The sequence below is a fragment of the Eptatretus burgeri genome, chromosome 16 (assembly GCF_056783735.1).
Source record: "Eptatretus burgeri isolate ZD-2024b chromosome 16, Ebu_testis_v1, whole genome shotgun sequence".
Classification (NCBI taxonomy): Eukaryota; Metazoa; Chordata; class Myxini; order Myxiniformes; family Myxinidae; genus Eptatretus; species Eptatretus burgeri.
Window position 1 is genome coordinate 5730467 of NC_140976.1, and position 21004 is coordinate 5751470.

The 21004-nt window shown below is 45.8% G+C and overlaps 1 pseudogene across 1 annotated transcript; it reads left to right on the forward strand.

Annotated features, from left to right (window-relative positions):
* Positions 1 to 365: 365 nt before the first annotated feature.
* On the forward strand, positions 366 to 20397 carry LOC147010387 (uncharacterized; annotated as a pseudogene). The gene is made up of 4 exons (XR_015052533.1): positions 366 to 1850; positions 3837 to 4166; positions 6703 to 7044; positions 16048 to 20397. The product of XR_015052533.1 is annotated as an uncharacterized LOC147010387 (transcript).
* The last annotated feature ends 607 nt before the right edge of the window (positions 20398 to 21004 follow it).

A 21004-nucleotide genomic window follows, 5' to 3' on the forward strand; every position in this document is an offset into this window, starting at 1 on the left:
CGGGGGATCGAGACACCCCGATACGCCCCCTGAGCAATCACGGAGAGACGGCCGATTTTCCCCAGCGATTGAGGGGTGTGGTGACGTCGACACGTTCCCCCTCCCCCCCCCCCCGACCCCGGTTGGGGAAGAGAGACATGGGACGGCGCGGTCGGCTCGTGGCTGGTCTCATCTTGTCGCTGGCTCTGGTCTCGTCACAGTGAATCCTTGCCTCGTCATTATTCGAGCTGGCTGGCGTCCGTGGCTGAATCCTTGGTCCCTGTTATATCGGCGCGTGTTCGTGTTCGTGGTGCAAGACCAGGCTCTTCCCTCAGCTCGTCCTCCCTCCCAAGATGTAGGGCACAATAAAGGGCAACCGGCGTGTGTGTGTGTGTGTGTGTGTGTGTGTGTGTGTGTGTGTGTGTGTGTGTGTGTGTGTGTGTGTGTGTGTGTGTGTGTGTGTGTGTGTGTGTGTGTGTGTGTGTGTGTGTGTGGCGGCAGTCCGATAAGTAGACATTGCTTAAGTATGTCGCCTTGTACATTGACTGCATATTCGGTTTTAACTCTGCTCTTTGTGTGCTCCCTTCCCCGATTATTGTTCATAAATAAATCCTCTTGTTAAATGTACCTGCTCGTTGCTGTCATTTCTTTCATTGGTTTTTAGCACTGTGCATATTGGGAATTAGGGAGGCCTTGTTGCTGTAATTTTTTTTTTTTGAAAACCTTGTCGAGGCTCGTATGAGAGCTAACTAAATTGTTCATTTGGACCGACGGATCTTAGTAATCCCCGCTCGGTTTACACCCGAATCGGGCTCGGTAAACGGCCCGTTCCGCCCGAGGTCCGTCGAGGGTGTGGTTTTCCACGGAAGTTAGATGACGTGGGTACTTAGGTTTATTGAAATTGGGCAATTAACCCTACCCCACGCCATCAAATATTGGCGTCCACGGTCCGCTAAGGAACCCGTTGACTTCGGAGTTCTCCGGGGTGACGACCTTCTATTCCGGGTGTTTCTTGGGAGACGGCCTTTCTGCTCCCTCTCACGGTCGCTCCTCGCCACCGACCCCTGGCTCACAACAATAAAACGATAATGTCTTTCCTTTTGTCCTATTTCCTATCTTGGTCTCAGCACTTTGTGCATCACCATCATCAAACTCTATACATATGAATCATTACCAAGCTCTTACAATCCCCTTCACATCATCTACATTTACCCACAACTCCGTTTATTCGGTTCAGCCGAGTCGCAGGTAAATGTTGTCAAAGCGTTCTCCATGCTGGATGCCATGACATGACATAATTCTGTTGGGCAACATATCAAGCCATACTGTTATGGGGTTGTTGTGGTTGTTCTCTCCAATTATCTTGTTCATCACAAGATTGTTGGGTTTTTTTTGTTTGTTTTTGTCCTCCCATCCTCTCAATGCCATCCCATCCGAGTATATAAACTAATTGTTTAAATTCCCTCACTCGCTTGCAAATTGAATCCTGCGATATTAAACTGATTTATAATTGTCAACATTTCTCAACTTGGTTTTCCATCCACTTTAAATGTGTAACGTTCAATTCTGAGATGATCCATTCCAATGGAGGATAACTAGTTAAACCTACAATCAACAAGTACCGCTACTCATTTGTGTTTCTGATCTCCCACCTTGTGTTGTTTTGTCGACTTGTGATTAACTAACTCGTGATGTTTAATATTTTCCAGATCTCTTCTTATTGAGAACATTTCCAGATCTCATATGAGCTCTTTGTGAGAGATTGAGAAACCATAAACTGAACACAATGAAGATGTCCAAGCTGATGAAGAGATTGTTTATTCAAGATGTTCTCGTGATGCACTTGTTTGGTTTGTTTTTAATCGATGCTGGTGAGTCCTGAAGTTCTGAATCGTCATCAATGTCAATGCAATTATTATTATCCTCATCTGTGACGGTGAAATGTTTGATTTGATCCTAATAATTATTTTCCTTTCCAAAACAAAATGTCGTCTTGACTACCTCCACCACCGAAGGTGAAGGAGATGATATTTTCACCCCCTTTCTGTCTGTTTGTTGTTACTTGCAAAATCGAAGATTTGCAATCTTCGATTTGTTAGTTTGTTTGTTAGTCGATTTTGTAATTCTGTCTGTCTGTTTGTCTGTTTCTCTTTCTGTCTGTTTGTCGCCTGCAGGTCACAATTTTAAACCGATCTTCACGAAACGTCACCACATGGTAGAGTTTGTCATAAGGAAGAATCCTGTTGCTTTTGAGGTCAAAAGGTCAACAACTTCGGTGTGATTTCTAAAATCTTTAAATTTCATCCGATTCACTTGGATTTGAAGAGGATTTATATTTCATAAAAAGAAAACCACAAAGCTTTTCGTTGTGCTCTCTTCAGGTGAAATTCGCACAAAGTGAGTGAGTAATGAAGAAGAACAGTCCAATCGACACCGATCAACAAAGTCAATTCTGATTGGACGTTCTCCACTCATCATCATCACCTCCCAATGTCGAGGTGGGAGGAGCCTGTTCAGTGTTCAGCTCTCCAATTGGAGGTTGCAGAGTCTGAGGCGGAACCGCTAAGGCTGTTGTAGAATCTTCTTCATCACAATCTGTGATCATGAGACGAGTTGGTGTTCTTCTTCTTCTTTGCACAAATAAGCAAAGCGAGTGGACAAACTCTTTTTGCCAACATAACATGGGGTCCATGGAACAGATAAATATCACTTCTTGTATTCGGAGATGCATGAAACTTCATCCTCTACTCAATATCTTGAATGCATCCACATTATAATTTTCAGCACAGTTTGCATTCTCAATCAAATGCTGTCCAATAGCAGATGCACACTATGTTGGGATTGATGCTGGGACCTTCCCACAAGCACGTACCGGATGTATTCGTGTACCAATTGTGTTTTTCCTGATGGACAAAGGGACGTGCTGTTTGATTCTGTCAGTCAGAGTCTGAGTAGTTCTGCCGACACACCGAGCATCACATCGACACTTGAACTCATAAATAATATTGCTAAGTTTTGAGGCAGGCAGAACATCCTTCTTAGCTGCAGGAATCAGACGTCGAGAGATGAAAATCACTCTTGGACGAACAGCCGGATACGTGTTTGAGACACATCTTTTGATTTGTTCCTCATATCTTTGCGACATTTTCCCTTTCCAAGGAATTTTGATGTAGATCGGGCACTTTTTAGGACCCATCTTCCGTTCATCTGTAACAGTGAGGAATTTGTGCATAAACCTCCTGATGATATACTCAGGATATCCATTCTCACTGAGGATGCCGGCAATCTTGTCCATCTCTGTCCGAAGCTTGGAGTTGGAACATCTCTTTGCTCAACTCACTAATACATTGATCAAACTGAGTCAATGTCAGACTGTACCTATTTGGTCTTCCATTTGATTTACATTGAATTAATTTTAATCCCATTTTAAATTCAATTGGATAATATATAAAAAATGTCGTGGGGGCAGGGTCAGGTGTCCCATCAAAGCAGGACGTCTTGGTACACGGTTACCTCTGCGAGCAGTGAAAAAGTGGCATTTATAATTGTCTCTTATTAATTATGTAACACACCAGTACACAAAGCCCACACAAAATACACCACACAAAACAAGTCCTGGTGAGGGAACGCCATCTCTGAATGCTCTTTCTCTTGTTTTGTTTGTAAAGGAAGTTCTTTTTTGTTGTAAATGTTACATATCAGCTGATCTTGTTGGTTAATCAACTCTCTGTCTCTCTGTGTTTCTGTCTCTCTGTTTCACTGTCTCTGTCCCTCTTTCTGTCCCTCTCTCTGTCCCTCTCTCTGTCCCTCTCTCTGTCTCTCTCTCCTCCTCCCCCCCCCCCCAATCCTTGTTTCAGGTGGATTGAAGGTTGGGGCTCCATCTGAAGTGGGATTTGTGTTTGGTGAAAATGTATCTCTTCCCTGCACCTTCACCATGAATAAGGATTCTGGACCAATTGATCTGAGCAAGTTGGAGTTAGAATGGATCAATGGTCGCACAATCCTCACTTATAAAAACGGGAAGATTGAACCAAGTTCTTTGTACAAGGGACGAGTAATGATGAATGAACAAAATCTGAGAAATGGAGACGCGACGTTGAATCTAAACAATGTGACTCAAGTGGATATGATAACATGTATTGTTACATACAGTGGACAAACTCGAAGGGTCACCATCGATTTGTACTGTAAGTTTTGATTCCCTCTTTTCTCACTCTGATTTATTTATGTTCCCCATTTTATTGTAATATTTTTGGGATATTTGGTAAAAAAGAAAGTTATTTAATTGTTGAGTGTCAAGATGATATAGCTGTGTTATCCTCAATTACATGTCTATCCCTCCAAGCCCAATGTTTAATTGGTGTGGAGTTTTTGTACAATTTATTGGAATTATGATCCCAATTATTTAAGTTTATGAAAAACTCACCCATTGAGTGTCGTGATGTATGGATCAGAGCCTCCTGTTTGTGTTGTGAAATCCATATTTTCCTCTTATTATAGGGAGATGTTCAACCAACTGTGGTCCATCCCTGAAGATAATTTGTGTGCCAGCTGGGTTTTAAATGACCATCTCATAGACAGGACAATTATCCAGAAACTAGCGAGGTTTAACCTTTTATGAATGGATGAGATGGTGACATCTCTACTTCAAATAGAAGGGCACTCGGTAGAGCGCTTACCTCCGCCATGCAATTCCTCATCCACGAGAACATATCGGGCCCAATACCTTTTTGAAATATCATGCCATTTATTGTTTTTGGCCCAATCTCAGTCGGGGCCAAGTCCTATTTCTAATCTTTATAAATGATCGATCTGACTGGAAATTCCCCTTTATCTATTTGATTTGCTGATGACTCCACCTTCTGCTGTGACATCCATCATCCTTCAGACAGGCAGGCTGCAGTTTCTTCTCTCTTCAGACCTTGGAAAAAAAAATCACAAGCTGGTCAAACATTTGAAATATGCCTTTCAATCCTGACAAATCTCACTATCTCTCTCCGAAAAGGACCGTTTGGCAAACCCACCCATCTACTTTATCAACAATCCACTGGAGGAGGTTCGGTCATTCAAACTCCTGGGTCTCACTATCAGCCGTGATCTTTCTTGGACAAACCACATCTCAATGTTGGCCTCCAAAGCCAGCCGCTGACTGGGCGTCCTCCATCATACAAAGTCCTTCCTTGGCACACCTGAACTCGTATCCACCTTCAAGGCCATCATCCGCAGCTTGATGGAGTACTGCTCTCCCCTCTGGGCTGGCTTCCCTGCCTCACATCTTGCTCAGCTTGACGCTATGGAACCAAGGCCTTCAAGATCATTGGAATCTTCTGCGATGAAGCTGCCTATGGGCATATCGCTTTGCTATCATGTCAGTTGCCTCTCTGTCTTCCAGCACCTCCTTTCTCGTCTTGCATCATCTTGTCTTTTCATGCTTTGTTCCCCCTCTCGGTTTCTGCAGGGCACACGGTCAACCATCAACCCCCTTCTGGTGAAACTACTGAAATCCATGATCAATGCTTGTGATGTAACCAAGTTTGAATGTAATATATATCGATATACATATTTATGTTCCACCCATGTCTTGCCTCATGCATATTTATTCTCCACCAATGTGTTGTCATCTCTGCTGGGAAGGAGGAGGAGGAGGAGATTGGGATCATCCTCTGTGCAGAGCGTTGGTGCTGCCTAAGCAGTCCCCTTGGCTATTGGGTACAATCCTGGACGGGTCGCCACTCCGACAGGATACCAGCATGCTGGCACTCATTTTGCCAACCTCGGAAGGATGACAGGCCGAGTTAACCCCACCTGGTATTAATTCAACAGCTGAGTGGGATTTCAACTCGGGACCACCACCCTAACCATTAAGCCAACACCAGGCATGCTGGGAATGGCGCGGGCGTTTTGCTCTTCCCTATCTGGTGGAACGGTGTGGTTTTGTGTGGAAATGCATGGTTTTTACCGTTGCACTTGGAGTGTTTTAAAATAAAGTGAAAAGTGATTTGAACCTCTGTATTGGTTCGCTGCCTGGAGCATTCTTTCTTTGACAGAATCTAGATATGGGGACCATTTCAGGATACTGCTCACCTCCTCATTCGTTCCTCTAACCCCTCCCCAACCCCAACTGTGGGATGAACTTCCACATTTTCTTCTCTTCAATGTCATTCTACCCTCCAGGCCTTCAAGACAACTGTTCACAACCATCTCAGATAGTTTCCAATCTGGCACAATGATCTTTTATACCCCCATTAAACCCCCTGCATTCTCTCCAACCCCTCATTCTTCCCCACATCCCTTGTTGTCCATCTGTTTATTTTGTCCTTCAACCCTGCTGTTTGTGTCCCCTCTCAATCCTCCACCCCCCCCCTCTTTTTTTTCTGTTCCTTTTGCCCTGTTGCGTCCTCATCCGTTCTGTGTCCACACTCTTCTGTGAATCTAAACTTGGTTTACAAAAACGATCGAGTGCACATTCAGGTGTCTCTGCAGTTAATTATGAAATAAAATAAAACAGGTAAGTGTACAGAATGACAAAAACAAAAATGGTTTCTGAACTGAAAGGAAAATGTCACATCATTATGAGCTCATTGTCATCGTCAATTGAATGTGATTCTTTTAATTGAATAGTTATTTAAGTTTCTTCTTATCCTTTTAGTGGGATTACTTGAGTGATATTATCTTTTACCTGAGAGTTAATTTTAATCAAATCCTATTGTTTGTGTTTTTCAGGTAAATTGTTTGTTCACTGCCCCGAGTTCATTGTGGCTTCACCTGGTCAAGAATCTACCTTAACCTGTGACTTCTCTCCTGGTTCACATGAAGTTCCAATTGCAATCGATTTCCCATTATTTTCTATAGAGTGGTACGACTCCAACAAACACTCAATTGCTCGTTTTTCCAAGATAGGAGAACATTACATGGACGGTTTGAGCATGTAAGTGTCCGAAGAACATCATGGAACATTTTCATTAACATTCAAATCTGTGAAACTTGATGATTATGGGAATTATACCTGCAAGGTGAACTATCCTCACTATATCACAGGTTCTGCAGTTACAGCCTTGTACAAGGGTAAGTGTCCGTGTTTACCGTGTACCTGTAATGTGTGTTGGAGAGGGATATGGTGAGGGTAAAGGATTCATTATCTCATCACTTTCAAATACTAGGTGTTAATGAGGACGTGAAGTAAACCTCTGGTTCAAATACGAGGTGGTAATTAACCTCCGCCATCTTCGAAGATGGATGGAGGTTACTGTTTTCACCCCTTTATGTTTGTGTTTGTTTCTTTGTTTGTTTGTTTGTGAACAGTATTACGGAAAAACTCCTCGACGGATTTCGACGAAACTTGGTGGGGGGGGGGGGGGGGGTAGGTATGGTCCAAGGATCATGCCATTAAATTTTGGACTTGGTGCTGCCTTCCCCCCTTCCCCTCGTGCTGCCTTTCCCCCTTCTCCTCATGCTCCCTTTCCCCCTTCTCCTCATGCTGCCTCCCCCCCCCCCCAAAAAAAAAATTTAGAGAAAAAAATTTTTTTTTTTGCATTTCGACATGTTTTAAGTGATTTCCAACTCCCCCCGCAAATTTTTTTTTTACCACCCCCCAAAAAATAGAGTAATTTTTGTTTTTGCATATGTTCATATTTTAAGTGATTTCCAACCCCCCCCCCCAAAAAAAAAGAAAAAAATTTATTTGCATTTCTACATGTTTTAAGTGATTTCTAACCCCCCCCAAAAAGATTGCTTGAGAAAAAAAAAATTGCAACTTTGTTTTCAACAAAATTTCGATTTTTTTTTTTTCATTTTTTGCATTTTTACATGTTTTAGGTGATTTCCAACCCCCCCCCCCCCCAAAAAAAAAAATGTTGGAGAAAAGAACTATAACTCTGTCAGCACTGTTGACATATTTAATGAATAACATAAGGTTCACTTGAGTGACCCAGCATTATTGGCGGTGGAGGTTTTGCACTCTCCCGCATGCTCCCCCTCTAGTTAGGATGAAGTAAACCTTCAGTTCAAATACCAGGTGTTGTTGAGGCCGCGAAGTGAATCTTTCGTTAAAATACGAGGTGTTAATGAGGATGAAATGAACCTGTGATTAGTTCATATACGAAGTGTTAATCAGGATGAAGTGAACCTGTGATTAGTTAGCGATTAGATTAGTAACCTGTGATTAGTCAGCCATACTCCTTAAGTGTGTGTGTGTGTGTGTGTGTGTGTGTGTGTGTGTGTGTGTGTGTGTGTGTGTGTGTGTGTGTGTGTCCTCCATAACTCCAAAATCATGACACCTCGCAGCCTGAAACTTTGCATGCACACCAAGGAACTCCGAGGAAGTTCATGAGAGAAAATTGGGTGTTTGGGTTCATTAATTCATCTCGTCATGCTGCCTCCACCACCCCCCCCGTCGTGCTGCCTCCACCCCCCCATCGTCGTGCCACCTCCACCCCCCCCCGTCGTGCCGCCTCCGCCCCCCCGTCGTGCCGCCTCCGCCCCCCCCCCGTGTGCCGCCTCCGCCTCCCGGTCGTGCCGCCTCCGCCTCCCGGTCGTGCGGCCTCCGCCCTCCCGGTCATGCTGCCTCCGGCCCCCGGTCGTGCTCCTCCGCCCTCTGTCATGCTGCCTCCGCTTCCCCCCCCCCCATCATGTTCCTTCAGCCTCCTGTCATGCTACCTCCACCTCCTCATCATGCTGCCTCCCCCATTCCCTCCCCTCAGACTGCCTTCCCATTACCTCCCCTTTCCCTCACGCTGCCTTCCCCGCCCCCCGTGCGACTTCAACCCCCCCCCCTCTCGCGCTGCCTTCACCTCTCCCCTTGCGCTGCCTTCACCTCTCCCCTCGCGCTGCCTTCACCTCTCCCCTCGCGCTGCCTTCACCTCTTCCCCCGCGCTGCCTTCACCTCTCCCCTCGCGCTGCCTTCACCTCTCCCCTCGCGCTGCCTTCACCTCTCCCCTCGCGCTGCCTTCACCTCTCCCCTCGCGCTGCCTTCACCTCTCCCCTCGCGCTGCCTTCACCTCTCCCCTCGCGCTGCCTTCACCTCTCCCCTCGCGCTGCCTTCACCTCTCCCCTCGTGCTGCCTTCCCCCCTTCTCATTCTGCCTCCCCCTTCCCCTCGCACTGCCTTCCCCTCGTGCTGCCTTCCCCCTTCCCCTCGTGCTGCCTTTCCCTCTTCCCTGTCATGCTGCCTCTGCTCCCCCTCCGTCAGGCTGCCTCCACCCCTCCATCATGCTGCCTCCATCCCTCCGTCATGCTGCCTCCGCACCCTGTTGTCCCGCCACCGCCCTCCGGTCGTGCTGCCTCCGCCCCGTCATGCTGCCTACACCTACCCCCCATCATGCTGCCTCCACCTACCCCCCGTCATGCTGCCTCCAACCCCCCCCACCCCGTCATGCTGCCTCTGCCCCCTGTCATGCCACCTCCACCCTCCGGTCGTGCTGCTTACACGCCCTGACATGCTGCCTCCACCTACCCCCCCGTCATGCTGCCTCCACCCCCTTCCCGTCATGCTGCCTCCACCCCTGTCGTGCCGCCACCGCCCTCCGGTCGTGCTGCCTCCACCCTCCGTCCATGCTGCCTCCGCTCCTCTGTAGTGCTGCCTCCCCCTGTCCCCTTGCACTGCCTCCCCCTTCCCCTCGCGCTGCCTTCCCCCTTCCCCTCGCGCTGCCTTCCCCCTTCCCCTCGCGCTGCCTTCCCCCTTCCCCTCGCGCTGCCTTCCCCTTCCCCTCATGCTGCCTTCCCCCTTCCTCTCGCGCTGCCTTCCCCCCTTCCCCTCGTGCTGCCTTCCCCCTTCCCCTCGCGCTGCCTCTCCCCTTCCCCTCGCGCTGCCTTCCCCCTTCCCCTCGTGCTGCCTTCCCCCCTTCCCCTCGCGCTGCCTTCCCCCTTCCCCTCGCGCTGCCTTCCCCCTTCCCCTCACGCTGCCTTCCCCCTTCCCCTCGCGCTGCCTTCCCCCTTCCCCTCGCGCTGCCTTCCCCCCTTCCCCTCGCGCTGCCTTCCCCCTTCCCCTCGCGCTGCCTTCCCCCCTTCCCCTCATGCTGCCTTTCCCCCTTCTCCTCATGCTGCCTCCCCCTGTCCCCTTGCACTCCCTCCCCCCTTCCCCTCACGCTGCCTTCCCCTCTTCTTCTCGCGCTGCCTTCCCCCCTTCCCCTCGCGCTGCCTTCCCCCCTTCCCCTAACCCTAACAAAACCACCGCTGTTTTGCATTGTAATCATAAAGAGCATCGTCACATGACCTGTGATTCCATTATAAACTGGAAAGGCACTCTGTAGAGCGCATACCTCCACCACGTAATGCCTGATCCACGAGAACATATCGGGCCCATTACATTTTTGAAATATCGTGCTATACAGTACGATATCGTTTTTCGCCCTATCTTTCAATGGTGAAGAATCACTTAAAAAATTATTAGATCCGGATCTGGATTTGGATCTTCTCCAAAACTGAAACTATTTTTCCTTGTCACACACCCAACATGTTCACCAAGTTTCGTCTGAATCCGTTCGCAACTTTTTGAGATATGCTGCACACAAACAGACAAATGAAAAATCACTCATAGAGCGACACTTGGCAAAACAGCGCAAAGTATAACAGCACTCGGTAGAGCGCATACCTCTGTTAGGTGGAACAGTTCACATTTTGTATCCCACTGATGGACTGGATCCGAACCAAAATCTTTTGGCCTATGTTCACCTCCAATATAATAGGTGGTTGAATTCAATGACCTAATGGCAAATGCTCATCAAATTTCAAGTAAAACAGACGAAAATCCAGTATTTTAGAAATTCGGCCTATGTTGACCATTTGGCCGATGTATGGACCTCAAAAATAATTGGTGGTTTAATTCAATGACCTGAAATATAAATCCTCTTTAAATTTCAAGTCGATCAGATGAAAATTGAGGATTTTAGAAATCTCACCTCAGTTGTTGACCTTGGGCCTTTTGGCCTCAAAAGCAACAGGCTTCTTCCTTATGATAAACTCTACCATGTGGTGAAGTTTTGTGAAGATCGGTTTGGAATTGTGACCTGTACGTGAAGAAACAGACTCACAGAGACAGACAAACATACACAGAGATGCAGACAGAATAACAAAATCGACTGATGAATCCACTTGAAAAATCTTCAATTTCACAAGTCACAAACAAACACAGATGGGTGAAAACCTTCGGCGGCAGACGTAACATTTTTGTTCATTTTTATCAACATCTGGGATGTTTCATTTTAACCCAAGTTCACCAAACACTATAGTCTCATCCCTTCGTAATTCCCAATATGATCATAAGGTTTTTTTCCCGCTTCATTTGATTAATTTTCATTTCTTACCTTTTAAAGTTTTAACTCAAGTTCGCTGTGACCTCATTCACTCAGTGTTTGTCCTATTTGACTCCAAACGACTCCTTTAGATGTCCCACTAATTTTGGAATAAAAAGTTCACTTTTCACCATTTTATACATTACATCCAGAAAATTTAGAATTTGTTTTGACCTTGACTTTTGACCGACACCAAAATCAAGTGATTTCTTCCTTGGCTTTGGCTGAACACACTTGTGGAGTTTTATCAAAGTTGTCCAACCCATTCATAATCTTTTATAACATTTTTTTCTTTTGTATACCTTGTCGAGGCTCGTATGAGAGCTAAAACACAACGCACATCAAGGGGGGCATGAGGCAAGAGGGGAGGGAGTGGGAAGGACAAAACAGTGGGGAACATAGACATTAGGAGATCTGTGGAAGGGAGAGGGATGGGACGGGGAACATGGGGAATAGAAGATGGACATTACAGGGACTTTCAAGAAGGAAAGCAGGGAATTTGAAGGAGGTGGGCTTGGGTGGATTATCAGGGGTATAAATGATCGAGGATTTGGATGGGGGATGATAAGAGGTGTTGGTGAACAGCTGTTTTGAAGGCCTGGAAAGAAGAAGAATGGGAATGAATAGAGTGAGGGAGTTTATTCCAAAGTCGGGAAAAAAAGAGGAATGAAAGAGTGAAGGTGAGCAGTGATTCGTGATTTTGGTAGTTTTACCAGAAGGGGGTTGTTGGCAGACCTTGAGCGCCCTGCGGAAATGAGGTGGGGACAAATCGTAGAGAGAGCAGGGGGGCGAGACTGGAGAGGAGATGGTAGAAGACAGAAAGACCACCGACCAACCTGTGGTGATTGAGTGAGAGGCCCAAAGACTCAGCCTCATTGTGGGAGATGCCAATGATCCGAAATGCCTTGGTTTCTACAGCGTGAAGCCGAGAAAGGTGGGAGGCAGGAGCACCAGCCCAGAGGGGAGAGCAGTACTCCATCAGGCTGCGGACAAAAGCTTTGTCAGTGGTCAGGAGCTCAGGTGGGCCGAGGAAGGACTTTGCACGACGGAGGATTCCCAGTCGGCACCTGGCTTTGGAGGTGAGGTTTGAAATGTGGCTTTCCCAGGAAAGGTCATGACAGATCGTGAGACCCAGAAGCCTGAAAGAAAGGACTTCTTCCTTTCCAGAAGTGAGACCCAGAAGAAAGGATTGTTGAGAAAGTGGATGGGGGGGGTTTGTAAACGGTCCTTTCGAAGAGACATAGTGAGAGTGTGAGATTTGTCTGGATTGAAGGACATGTTCCACGTGTTGGACCAGTTTGTGATTTTATCCAGATCTGCAGTGAGCGAAGAAGCTGCTGCTTGCCGGTCTGAGGGATGACAAATGGTACGGCAGAGGGTGGAGTCGTTGGCAAAGAGAAATAGAGGATTTTCCAGAGAGTCCGAGAAATCATTGATGAAAACCAGAAAAAGAACAGGGCCCAGAACGCTACCTTGAGGAACTCCAGCCTGCACAGGAAGAGGGGATGAAAGAACTCCATTTAGGGCCACACGTTGACTGTGACTGTGACTGAGCTTTGAGTGGAGATGGCCTTGAATACCATGGGAAGAGAGTTTGGTGAGTAGTGCAGGGTGCCAGACTGTGTCAAAAGCACGTGATATGTCCAGGGATACGGCTCGGATTTCCTGTCTGGCATTGAGGACCTCCATCCATTGATGGGAGAGCAGAAGCAGCATATCCAGGGTAGAGTGACCTTTTCTGAAACCAAATTGATGATTGGAAATCAAGCCATTGGAGAAGAGGAAGGATTTCATGTCTGAAGCGATGATGGATTCCATGACCTTGCTAATGATTGGGAGAAGGCTGATTGGTCTGTAGTTACAGGGATCTGTTTTTGCACCTTTTTTATGCAGGGCAGTGATGTTAGCAGATTTCCAAGCAGATGGCAGATGACCTTGGGCAAATGAGAGGGTGAATAGAACAGAGAGAGGGTGAGCAAGAGCAGAAGAGCAGGCTTTGAGGACACGTGGGCTGATGCCGTCTGGACCGGTTGCAGAATCTGACTCGAGGTTTGAAAGCAAGCTCTCCACTTTGTCAGAAGAAAAAGATACAGAGTCCAGGGACAGTTGGGTGCGACTGGGTAAAGTGGGTAGAGAAAGTGATGAGTTTAGGACACAATATTTAGCTGCAAACACCGAGTTTAGACATTCAGCTTTATCACGTGTGGAATCAGCAGTGCGGCCATTTGAGGTAAGAGAGGGGATGGAGGGGGAACATACACCAGAAACAGATTTGATTAAACACCACCAGGATTTTGAGGAGGGAGAGAGGTTTGAGAGTTCAGACTTGAGATGAGAAAGATGTTGTTTTCTGGCTCTCCTGAGGGTAGATACACACTTGTTCCGAGCTTTGTGGAAAGAACTGAGATTGCCCTCAGTTGGGTTTGCTTTCCATGAGGCAAAGGCAAGTTGTTTCAGGACAACTGCCTCGCCACAAGCTTCAGTAAACCAAGGGCGGGAGGAAGGGTAGGACAACTGAACACGAGAGGGGATAAATCTGTGCATGAGGGAGAGCAAGTTTCTTTGAAAGAATTCCCAGGATGAGTTGATGTTTGAGAAAGTAGTGATAGGAGACCAGTCTGTAAGTTGGATGGCTGCTCGGAGACCCTGCCAGTCGGCTTGAGTGAAATGCCAGACTCGACGGCGGTGAGGTGGTTCTCTGATAACAGCCAGAGAGATGTCCACTTTAACAAGGACGTGGTCAGAAGAACCAATTGGAGCGAAGGAAGAGCAGCAGATATTGTCAGGGAAATTTGTCAAAATCAGATCCAGAAGAGATGGAGTACGATTGGTTGAGATCCGGGTCGGGAAGTTGACCGATTGAGTCAGTCCCAATGAGTCGCAGAAAGCTTTTGCAGAGGTGCCATGGCAGGTGAGAGAGGTACCCACACCTAGCCAAATGGCGTGATGACAATTGAAGTCACCACATAAGAGGAAAGAGAGAGTTTGGATGAGAAGATAGAAGATGGTCCATGTTTTCGGATAGTGAGTTGTAGATGGAGTCATCACTGTTCGGTGGACGGTACAGTACACATATAAACATGAGGTGGGAGTGGAGGGGAAGCCGAAGCCAGAGGTATTCCTGGGGGTGTGGGGGAGTGAGAGCAGTGCATGGAGAGTGAGGAATAGAGTCTTTGATGAAGAGAGCAACACCTCCACCAGGACGAGGCTCAGGTCTGTCATACCGTAAGAGGGAGTAACCGGGGAGAGATACTTGGGAGTCAGACACGTCTTGGGAGAGGAAAGTTTCTGTTTGGCAGATTATGTCTGGTTTGTCAGTGGCAACCTGTATGGAAAGATCTGAAAGGTTTGAGCGAAGGCCCCGGATATTTGAGGTCCACACTTTTAATGAAGAGGTAGGGGAGGAGGCTTTGGGTGCAGGAGGTGGAGGGGGAGGGGGAGGGTAGGACAAGGGACGAGAGGGGGAGGTAAGGAGGGTTGTTGAAAGAGTGTGGGGTATTGCAGAATAGCGAGGGGAGGGGCCGAATGAGGAGGAGAATAGGCTCTGTGGTGCTGGGGGAGAGGGGGGACAAGAGACAAGGAAGAAGGCAGTTGAGGATTTGAGGAGGTGGAGTGAAGAGATGGAGGTGAGAGGGCAGTGGAGGGAGGCAGCTTGGTGCATGAGAGGGGGCAACTTTGAGAAAGATGAGTGAGGGGGATGAAAGGTGGGAGAAAGGTGAGGGGGGAATTTTTGAGAGAGGTGAGAGGGAGGCTTGGAGGGAGAAGAGTGGGATGGTTGCTTTGAGAGTGAGGGGTGAGGGGTGAGGGGGGTGAGTTGGCACTGAAGTTGGAAAAAAATAATGGTTGATGGAAAGCGAACATCCATGGCAAACTGTGGTTTTTAAAAGTTTTAGGTCAGAGATGCGATTTAACACAATTCTTGATGGATACAATGAAGGCGAATTCAGAGAATGGAGAGAAGAAGCGCTGTAATAGTTGGATTTTTTAGGCAAGGAATGAAGGAGAGGTCGAAATGAGAGCAGTCTGTTGAAATAGCAGAAGAGTAGTGCATTGTGAAACAGTAAAGAGTACCACATGTGTGAGAGAGGAAGATGATGCATTATAAGATCGTTTTTGTTGTTAATATTAATGTTTGAGAGAGTTCAACAGATTAGGTGATGGATATTAGGTATATATTTTTTTATTTTATTTTATTTTTTTTGAGATAAGAAAGAGATTAGTTGGGAGAATGGGGGATGTTTGGAAAGTGGGGAGGATGAAAATTGATGCAGAGGACCGAGATAATGATAAACCCACTTACAATTTGATAACATTGACATTTAGCTCATTAATATGCAAATTTGCATAACCCTACCCCCTGAATTTATCCACGCCGATCGGCGTTTTTGCAGTACAATTATACAACAACAAAACTATGTGAAAATAACTTGCGCAGAGCCGTTTATCCCCAGTACAGTTGTGAAGAAATGGCTGACCTCAGAAGATCAACAGCATGAACTGTTTCTGATCAAGTCAGTTGAGGCTTGTAATGTAATGAAAGAAACATGGAGAACTGAGTTTTAAGTCAGAGTAATGTCTTCTGATACAGTAGAATGATCGATATTATTTGCAAGCAAGTTTTTTTTATTATTATTATTTAACATGATCTGTCTGAAAGCAACTGTGTATTTGATTGATTTTTAAAAGTACACAGGGTGGAACCTGTTTCCTGAGAATTTTTAAAAATACGAACAAAGAAATTAAATGTTTACTGATGTTTATAATTACCTCTAATGTTACAGGTTGAGGCTCCATCACCGTGGGAGACTGTTTCTTCAGTCCCTGCGATGCAACTAAAGCTGGAAAACCTCTGGTAACAGTTGGTCCAGACAGAGTGCGAAGTATCATCCGGTCAAGCAAAGCAAGACAAGATGGTACACATGAAGAGCTTGAACAGAGATTACAGGCAGACGAATCTATCGAGCTCAAATGCCATCGAGACTGTGTCAACGTACACATCATGCTCACACATTGAAAGACACTTGAAGCGAACGAGTAATGTCTGTTTGGAAGATGCTTCAACAAGCAAAAGAAGCCATCGTTCAAAGACGACAGTATTTAACTTTAAAGAACATTGCCATTTTTGCGGAGAAAAGTGCATCATGGACTTTGATAAGAAGAATCCTAATCGTTGGCGGCGAGTTCTCCTTTGTAGGACTGCAGATCGTGTTGATCGGACAACTTTCAAACAAACTATTCTAGATGTTATCGATTCCCGCCAAGTTGAAGGAGGACGCCAAGTCAAGATACGATTAATGGGCGCAATCAGCGATCTTCATGCTGCTGATGTGAGATATCACGATGACTCCAGAAAGTCCTTCATGGCACCCCGTTCTGTTGCAGCAGCAGCAGCAGCACACAGTGGCAGAGAAAGTCAGGACATTGAGCCAGCTGTCAGTTCTACCATCCCATCGATGAAAAACGACATGTTGCGCATCTGGAATTCAGTAGAAGTCTACAATATGTACAAGGATCATGGAGGAAAGCTATACTCTCGACGAACCCTGTTATCCAAATTGTTGGATATACTTGGCTCTGAGCTTCTGTGTCTGGTGAAGGTGTCGCTAGTTTAATCTTGTTTCGCAGCAGAGCGTCTACTGCGATCAACTTAGTAACATCAGATGAAGATGACACCATTGATGTTTCCATCGAACGAATTGCCAAGAAGGTTGCACAGGATTCTAAGCAGTTGTCGTCTGACCCCAGTTCCTCTCAGACTAGAATTCATATAGATATTGCTAATGAAGCAGTGAGTTCAACCGTTCAATTGTTGCTCTCCAAAATATCAGCTAAACTGGACTGCACACTTCCAGGAGCTCTGATAGGAAACATCATAACGAATATGATCACCAATCGACCAACTACACTCTATATAGCACTGGGAGTTCTAGTCAGTCGTAAAAGCCTCATCGAGCAGTTGTACAACTATCGTGTGACCTGTTCCTCTGATGGGTTTCAGCGTTTCAAGGGATCAGCAGCAAAGGCTGCAACTGTTCACTCCAGGATTAGGGGAACTGCCAATGCTGAATGTGGCCTCGTTCAGGTTGTTGCTGACAACTTCGACACAAATATCTCATCCCAGAATGGATTCGTTTCAACACATTCTCTTGCAGTACTACTTACCATAAAAGATCAGGAGATATCTTCCACATCTGAAGATGAAGCCATCATCAGACGATTGACCCGTGATGAAATGAAGACACCTGTGACAGAAGACATTTCAGTTCAAAGGTACAAGGGACCTGAGAAACCAGCGATGCCAGTTGAAGAAGCCACACGTGTGGTGTTACCTCTCCGCGTATTGTCTCATCAAGCTATACAACTTAGGAGAGTTCAAGATATGGATTTCTCTTTTCTGAAGCAAATCACTTCTGATCAGAACACACCAGAGTTTGGTGGCTTTAATATGAAGCTCTGCAGAGAGCAAGGACGATCCATCCAACCTGCAACGAGGGCCATTTATACAGCACTCATAGATATGGATCCAGCTGATCCGGACACGATGTTTACATAACAGCAATGGAGGAGGGAAAACGCTTGACCGCAGAGTGTGGACAAACCGTAACCATCTTCACAAACGACCAACAGCTGTATCGAGTGGCCGTTAATGTTAAATGGGTTTATCCTGAGCGATCTACCCAGTTCATACCAAGGCTGGGCAGCATGCACACCCTTATGAGTTTCATCGGTTGTGTGGGGAATTTGATGGCTGAAAGTGGGCTGGAAGACGTGATGAAATCTGCCTTTGGAGGTGTTGCTCATATGCTTGGTGGAAAAAAGTTTCCCCAAAACTTCAGGGCCCTGCGATTGGTGACTGAGGAGGTCCTTCATTCCAGCGCGGCTCAGGCAGAAAGTCATGAAGACTAAATGGACAACCTTGTGAAACCTGTATTCATCATGATGGCGTTTGTTCATGCTGAGCGTGAAGGAGACTGGTCATTGCATCTTTGGGCTATGAAGGAGATGCTCCCCTACTTCTTCGTGGCTGGACATCACAACTATGCTCGATAAGGGCTCTACTACCTTTGATCGATGGAAAGGCTTCATGGAGACATTCTTGAAATGTTCTTAAAAGGAGATCACGTGATGCGGCACAAGAATGGCCTATGGAATGGCATATGGTCGGATATGTACATCGAGTCCACGTTCATGCACTGCGGTCATGGCATACATGGAATCATTGGCATTACACTGAAGCCTTCGACACTGAAGAAGTGGGCCTATTGTATGCACATGTTTAGTCAGATAGTCCACAATCTCACAGATATGTCTAAGGGGCACATTGTCACAGAGGTGACCATTCGCAAGGAAGAGAAGCCATCACGCATACGATCTGAAGCAGAGGACCGAGATAAGATAAGGAGAAAACTCCAGTTCTGTATCGACCCACTTGACCCAAACGAACATGCAGACAGAGTTGTCAATATTGTAACTGGCAGAATTGGACCGGAGAAGGTGAACGCGCCAAGGGCAGTTGACATTGGCTGAGCACAGATGCATTTGTATGAAGAAAGCTGGCCAACAGGATTCAACGCTCCTTTATCTAAACAACTCATAACTATGGCAGTGACACGGAAAGTAATGCGTATGGGATCTACTGAGGTTTGTGATCTAAATCTCATCTACTCCAGGGTCATGGAACTCCAACAAAGTCGAAACGTCAAACTATGTGACATCTTCGAGTACGAGCTTGCACCTGTGCCAACATCAATGTTCGATGAAAAGGGGGAGATGAGAATAGCAAAGACCAAGTCGACATTGAAGAAGAATCTCCAAGTGGAAATCTCAACAAGACTGGGTCCACAACCTAAAGTGACCATCTTGGATGGTTGTGCAATCCTCTGGGTTATTCATTGGCCTAACAGGGGAATTGTGCAAGATTTTGTTGACAACTTCACGAGCTGCATCATGGCAATGGTGGACAAATCAGATGTATATCTGGTATTTGACAGATATCACGATTTCAGCATCAAGAGTGGAACAAGATTTGCAAGAGCTGGGCAGCAAGCGAGCAGGCGCCACAGGTTAAACTGCCAGACTCCACTGCCTCCACAACTGGTGGTTCTGTCAGTAACTGAGAACAAAGTTCAGCTGATAGAACTGATTTGCCAGAATTTGATTGACGTTGGTCAACAGAGAAAGCAGAGCCAACACAGGCTCATCATTATGGGACAGGAGTCTACCCCAGTGGAAATATACCACGGAGCCCAAAGGTGTCACTGATTTGAAGATGACTCATGAGGAGGCAGATGTCATCATGATTCAGCAAGTCGCTAAAGTTTCCGAAGATGGTGCAAAATGCATCACAGTCATCTGTGATCATACTGATGTGTTCATCTTGCTCAAGTGTATCACTTCACAGAACTTAATCTGCAATGCTGCGTAACAATGGAAGCAACATGTCCTGGCCGATCGTTGATCGACATTGGGGCCACTGCCAGAAAGCATGCTGGGATGGTGCAAGACCTACGACCTTCACACGCACTGACAGGTTGCGACACCGTTGCCCAGATGTATGGTGGAGGTAAACTGACTGGCAAGAAGACATTCACAGCAGGCCATTCACTTCAAAAACTTGGGAATGTGGATGCATCGATTGACGGTCATCGCCGAAGCCACTGTGTTCATGGCTGTTTGCTGTGGGAGCAAGGAGAGAAGCAACATGTCTGATGTTCACAAAGAGGTATGGTCTATGAAGATGGTGAAACCAAATGCCATCAAAGCACCAGATTTAAATGCTCTGCCACCAACTACAGAGTCCTTTGAACAAAACGTGTGACACGCTCATATCCAGACAGCAATATGGAAGTCAGCTGCTGAGCTGCAGCCACCACCTCTGGATCCCACTCGGTACGGATGGAAACGTGATGAGGCATCAAGATCATTACTTCCAATTATGCTGCCGCCCAACGTCGCTCTTGCACCACCAGAGATCTTGGAGCTAATACGATGTGGATGTTTCTCTGACAAGCAATGCTTCACAGCTCAATGCCGCTGCACAGCAGCCAAGTTAGCTGCTGCATTTGCCGTTGATGATGACTCTGACACTGAATGAGACACCAAGCACTGAAGTAGCCTTCATAAGGTTTACAAACCTGTTATATATGTATATATATATGTATGTATATGTATATATATATATATGTATGTATATGTATATATATGTATGTATATGTATATATATATATATATATATATGTATGTATATGTATATGTATATATATATATGTATGTATATGTATATATATATATATATATATATATGTATATATATATGTATATGTATATATATGTATATATATGTATATATATGTATATATATATATATATATATATATATATATATATATATATATATATATATGTATATATATGAACATTTGATTTACACAGGAATGTCTTCTTATGTTCATGTTGTTAGCGGCTTTCATTGCATACTGTCATTGTTGAATCTCTATGAATAATAAAGTGATCTATAGTGGGGCAACTTAGCAAAATATAGCATAACAATTGTGCATTTTGTGAGGAAAGCACCAAATTTGGCACACTCGTAGCCTAACATAGTATGAACAGATTTGGATATGGGGCCATCTCAAATTCAGCCGCTGATGGCTGTGGCAGCCATTTTCCACTGCCATCAAAATATTGAGATGGCCAATATCCAAATCTGTTCATAATATGATAGGCTACTAGTGTGCC